Source organism: Lichenostomus cassidix, chromosome 6 (genome assembly GCF_008360975.1).
Source record: "Lichenostomus cassidix isolate B80296 chromosome 6, HeHo_3.0, whole genome shotgun sequence".
Classification (NCBI taxonomy): Eukaryota; Metazoa; Chordata; class Aves; order Passeriformes; family Meliphagidae; genus Lichenostomus; species Lichenostomus cassidix.
The window spans coordinates 26,469,211-26,475,210 of NC_139487.1; the positions used below are offsets into that span (position 1 = coordinate 26,469,211).

At 44.3% G+C, this 6,000-nt stretch overlaps 1 protein-coding gene across 1 annotated transcript in view; it reads right to left on the minus strand.

The window, feature by feature from the left end:
* The window catches only part of BMPR1A (bone morphogenetic protein receptor type 1A), a 72,948-nt gene extending 67,027 nt beyond the window's left edge, over positions 1–5,921 (minus strand). The window contains exon 1 of the mRNA XM_085064159.1: positions 5,786–5,921. The gene's annotated coding sequence lies outside the window, so the exon portion shown is untranslated. The remainder of the gene's footprint in view (positions 1–5,785) is intronic.
* Positions 5,922–6,000: the final 79 nt, after the last annotated feature.

Consider the following 6,000-nt stretch of genomic DNA (forward strand, 5'->3'; position numbering starts at 1 on the left):
GAATATCAGCTGGATGGGAATGTTTCTACACTTCGCCAGAGCTCTCTGCCATAAACTTCTGAGTAAAACAACACTGCAGGTTTTGATTCTATTTAGAGTTATATTTAATTATAGTTGTAAGTGTAAAAAAAATTAACTCACCACGTACTAAAAGAGCTTTACAAAACATACAAAGACTAGTGTAAATCAGTATCAGGGGTTGTTAAATCAATTCACTACTGATCAAATCAAAAGTAGTAAAATATTTTAAAAAACATATATCGAGAAAGCATTGTTTAGAAAAATTTGCATTCATCTAAGTAGAGGACTAGGGCATAGACTACTGTCTGTATTAAACTTCAGTCCACACTACAAGCTTTCAAGATGAATTATCCCTGGTAGGACCACTAATTCAACTCAGCAAATGTGACAGATTGGCCATAAAACCTATCCAGTTTTGCATTTAATTTTAGGCTCAGAATAATAATTTGCCTTTGAGTGGGGAAGGGCACAATCTTCAATCCTAATGAATTGCATCCACATCAGAATATTCTACAGAAAATTTTCTATAGGATATTTCCACAAAAAAATTATAAAATTATTATGAACTAGTAAATATGGAAGATAAAATTATAAAAATACATCTATACATAAAAACATAACCTCCACATTTTTATTCTGTGAGATTTATTGCTTGCTTTGTCTCCAAGACAGGAGACATTCAAACAAAGTTTTAAAAAAACCTTTTAAAGCAAAACTTCCCGAATCTTCTATTATCAAAGACATTTCTGCTTAACACTTGGTAGCACTGCTGCATTTTTCATTACTGCTAAAATCCCCTTCAATAACCTGAACAGAAGATAGATTCAGTGCCCAAAACATGGGCTGGGGAGAACGGCTGCACCTCATTAGCTGGCAGCTCATTCCCGTGCCCTGTCCCAGCCCTGCAATTAACTCTCAGTTGTCCAAACCAGTGCCTCTTTCTCACACAGCACAGACAGGGAAACAGGAGGGTTTCTAAAGTCTTCTCCACGGCATTCTGTCAAAGATTAATTTCTCTTCCACAAAGATGGACATGCAGCAAGGAAGAGCACATTCTACCGAGCTTTGTGGTCTCCTCACTCCCATTTCCAGTCACCGAGGTTCACTGTTTTCTTCCAATAAATCCCTCTTGTTCTCATACTATTCTCCAAGTTCTTTCATTCCCAAACATAAAGGGACAAGAGGATGATAAACTTTTTCATATTTTCAGTATCCATTATTATTGCTGAACAATTCCTCTCACCCCTTCTGTTTAAGCTTCCTTTTCAAACCCTACACCTCTGCCTCTTCCTGACCACTGCACTGTGAATTTCCAATTGAACACAGGATAGGAAAAAGAATGATTAATTTAGAAAATTTTATCTGAGCTTATTCACCACTCCCATATCCCTGACATTCTGACTCTGAGCACACAATGTACTCATTTGCACAAATCTCATGAGCAGAGTATTGATTCTCTGCATAAGTGAAATCTCTGATGACTTCAGTGCTCTGAAGTCATTTGAGCTCTGACCACTGATTTCCAGTCAAGTTTGGGATCAGACTCTCACAGAGGAAGTATAAAAGCCTACAAATGGTTCTAGGTGGGTTCTTTTTAAAAACCAATAAAAGAAAAGCAAATTTAAATCATTTCAACAGCTGCAGCAGTGAAAAGGAAATCGCTTCCACAAACCAGATCTATATCCTGGTACATATCTTCTGAGACTTTGATATTTCTCTAACTTAGCCCTGCTACATCTGCTTGTATTTTATCAACCAAAGCATGGCAAGACTGACAGTTTTCTCCTTAAGATGGTGAACTGAGGGAATACAGACACAAAGAATTGCTACTTGCTCCCACATTTTATGGTAATAAAATTGACTGAAACCATCATCCAATGCAATTATCTGAGGAGACACTGCAAGAATTTAAGTGATCTTAAATTTTTGCAAAAAGCATAGCTGCTGTTATAATATATGATGCAAATTAAGCTACAATACTGCAGAGCTGAGTTAATGATTGTGACTTTTCCCCTTTTTAATACAAAGCAACTCATCACATACTCAAATTACATTTAAACACATTGCATTTTCCTCTGTATTTTGGGGGGAAAATGAGCATGACCACATTCAGCTGCATGCTGCAGGTACACACCCTGTGAATTATTACTACAGAGGTTTTTGTCTAATCAAAATCTTTTACAACTAGAAGTTTGAAGTTTACACCTTCATGATACTGCAAGCACTTCCCCCTTGCCAGTGAAGAGTCACTGGTGACATGGCAGTGACAGCAGGGACAGCTCCATCAGGGCACTCACTTTCACTGTAACTACAGGTGTTACTGCAGAAACTCAGAGCTGGTGACACACCTGACCTTCAATAAGGCTTTACTGTGGCTTCTCCTTTCCTCCTGCATATACAACCTATGAATACTATCACAATCATGAACTAGAGTTTATTTTCCTACCCTAACACTTGTTTTGAATTTTGCTAACCAGACCATCATTAAACAGCAGTAAACTGAACCGTAACGCAGAGAATTCAAATGAAATGGGATGGCAACTACAAGACACCCTTTAGCAAAATGGCAAGAAAAACCTCTCTGGATTATAAATCTGAAGCAGAATGACCATATTTCTCACACTGTTTGTGTACAGCTGAAACAACAGGGTCATAGGCAGAAACCCATGCATGGGCTTTTCACTACCACAACATAAATTAAGTTCTTGGTCTTCTCAATGTATCAAATATATGACAACCTAAAACACTTCAGTGTCAAACCTGCTACAGCATATATATCAAAATATATACTGAATTTATATTGCAGAGTTGTAGCATAATTGCTTCATTTTGCTTTGGGGGAAATGGACATGAAATACACCTAATATTCTCTGCAAATATACCCAGCAAAATGCTGGGAAGACAATTCACAACAAAGATCACCCTGGCAAGTTGGCAACTTGTCGCCTAATTGATTGCCTGGTACTTGTTTTATCAAACTAAACCTCTTGGGATTACACACCCCAAATACAACATACTACACAGATGTTTCTGGACTGAATCCCTCAAAAATGGCTATTCCATAGATCTTCTCAATAAGAGCACTGAGATTCCTAAAATTATGTTTTCTGTACAAAGATGAAAAATGAGGAGACTATTCCGATTTTTATCCAGTTCTAAGGGTCACCTAGTGTAGTCTCCATAATCTTCTTAAAGGACACAACATAGCAGGTCAAGTTTTACATTCATTGCCAGTTTTAAACATTCTGAAGAGTAACCACTTGCTGCCTGAGAGTATTGAACCCTCAACAGATTTCACAGCAACTTTTAAGGGATTGCAAGAGAACAAGGCAGAAAGAAATCCCATTTCCCCTTTAAAGCACTAACTGTCCTGGAAGGCACAGGAGACACCATTGCAACTGGGGACCATCAGCACAGTGTGGTGGGACAACTGCAAAGGGTTCTGCCGATCTTGTCCAAAAAAGGAAAAAGTGGAACCACTAAACCAGCAGCCATGAAAAGAAAAATTTGTTGTCAGGCACACTCTATGCCTGCCCCCAAGTCCTGCATTTTGGGGAATATTAACAAAGGAAACAAGGCTCCAAGTACTCCATCTGTACCCACATATGACTCTGATGCGATACACTTCTAAATTACTGAGTTCCTTCTGTTACAGATGACAGTAAGATAAGTGAAAAAAAAAATTCCAGGCACTGAAAATATGCCCTCTTTTTACAGAGGAACCAAGAAATACCTGATGTTTTCCCTGGTATAGAAAGAACAGACCTTCAACTGATACTTGAAATAAGCAAGAAAGCTTGAAATAAGGAAGGACAAATATCTGTAACACTTTCTCTGCTATATACTGATTGGTCTCTTTCATTCATCAGCATTTTTCAGCAACTTACCAGAGAAGTTACTGCAGCTCTGCATGCCAGACCTGGTATCCAGAAAAAGCTCACATATCATTTACACACTGCACCATACTCAGTATGTTTAATCTGCATAACAAATCACACAGTTTTCACTGTGAGGATCTTGCAGTCCAAAACATTACGATTTGGGGTCCCACACATTGGCTTTAAGAGTGCCTATGCTCTTGCTACATACCATTTCAGTAAACATGTATTTAATCAGTGATTTCCAACTAACAGGCTATTTCAGGCTTGCAATTTACCAACAGCTTTCTGCTCTAACTTGAACAAAGGCTCCAACAGATAACATCCAGAACTCCCTTTCTAAACTAAATTACTTCACAATTAAGGGAAAAAAATAATTCAGATCCAGCCACATATATTCACTGTCCATGGAACAGATCGGCCAGCTGGACATACTTAGGACTGGAAGCTGAATCTTGCAGGTGCATGAGAAGACCCTACATAAAATTTCAAACCAGAACTCAAAGCCTACCAGGTTGTACCTGTCTGTGTAAATACATCTAAAATGCACAGCCTCACACACACACCTCCAAAACAAAATGTGGTGCATAACCTAAAAAAAAGCTGCAAAAAGAACAACAGTACAAGACCGAAAGACAAATACATTGTCAGCAAGAGTTTTATCCAGGCTGTTACAAATGCCACAACATGGAGTATTTCTAGCTCTAGAGTGGATAAATTATCTGACTATAAACTGCTCTTATGTTAACTTTTTTATTCCATGATTAGGTTCTATTGCAAATCAAACAAGTCTTTCAATTCAGGAGAGTCTTCCTCATCTACAAAAGCAGCTTCTCTATACCTGCAGGTAACAGGCCTGAACAATTTCTGGCGTGCTAACTTGATAAAAGAACTCAAAGATAATTACCTCTAAGCAGAGAACAAAATATGTAAATTCGGAGGCCAATCAATTTACACTGGAAAAAATCGCCATACAACTTGACACAAAGTAACAGGGAACTGTTGAAAGGAAATACCACAACTCGTTACCATTCCCTGCTGCCGAATTCACTCTTAATTTTACCAAAACAACATCAGAGGGTGGTTGATTGAAAGGTGGTAAAAAGCCATTCACGCTTTGGAACCCTGTTCAATAGATTTTATAATCAGCTATGAAAACCGCCTACATAATCGGTCTTCAACAGCACGGTCTTTCACTACTAAGGTACGGGCGATTATTTGGGGTTATTATTCCTCCAGACTTTTTCGTTTGACGTCGCTGAACGGCAAAAACCGATTTGGAAGGCCGGCGTCCAGCTTTGTTCGAGGCTCGCACAAAAGGAAGCACCTTATTGCTCCTACCCTCCCCACGACGCCGGGCGCTGCCGCTCGCTCTGGCTGGGCCGCTCGGCACCGGGCCCGGGATTACACCACCGGCGAGGGAGGGCAGCAGCGAGGGAAGGAGGGAGCGCTCGGCCAGCGCCGGCCCAGCCCACGCAGAGACCCGCGGGCCCCGCGCAGCCCCCGCGGCGCCCTCCGGCCCGCCCGGCCCCGGGCAGCGGCTGGCAGCGCCCCCAGCGCCGCGGCGGGGCAGGGCGGCCGGGCCGGGGGTGCTCCCGGGCCCCGAGCGGCCAGGCCGGAGCGGGAGGGCCGCCGCCAGCCGCGGAGGAGTCCGCCTTCGACGGCGCTGCCCGGGGCCGGCGCGGGGGCGGGAGGGGCGCAGAGCCCGGCGGGCACCGCCCGGGCCGGGCCGCCCGACGGCGGGGAAGGGGCACGGCCGAGGAGGGAGCGCCCCGCGTGCCCCCGGCCGGAGAGGGAGCGGTGCGGGCGCGGCGCCCCGGCTCTCCCCGGCTCTCTCCGCCGCCCGCCAGCCCGGCCGAGGCCTCCCCGGAGCGGCGCGCACTCACCGGCTGTGGGGGCTCCTCATCCTCCGCGCGGGGACGGCAGGCCAAGGGGGAGCGGGCCCGCTCCCCGCCGCGCTCCGCGGGCCGTTCCCGGGGCCCCGACGGCTCCGCTCAGACGGGGGCGAAGGCGGGTGCGTGTCGGGCGGGGGAGGGCGGGCCGGCGCGGCGCGGGCTCGGCGCAGGCTCCGTGTCCCGGCAGGCGCTCCCGGCGCGTCCCT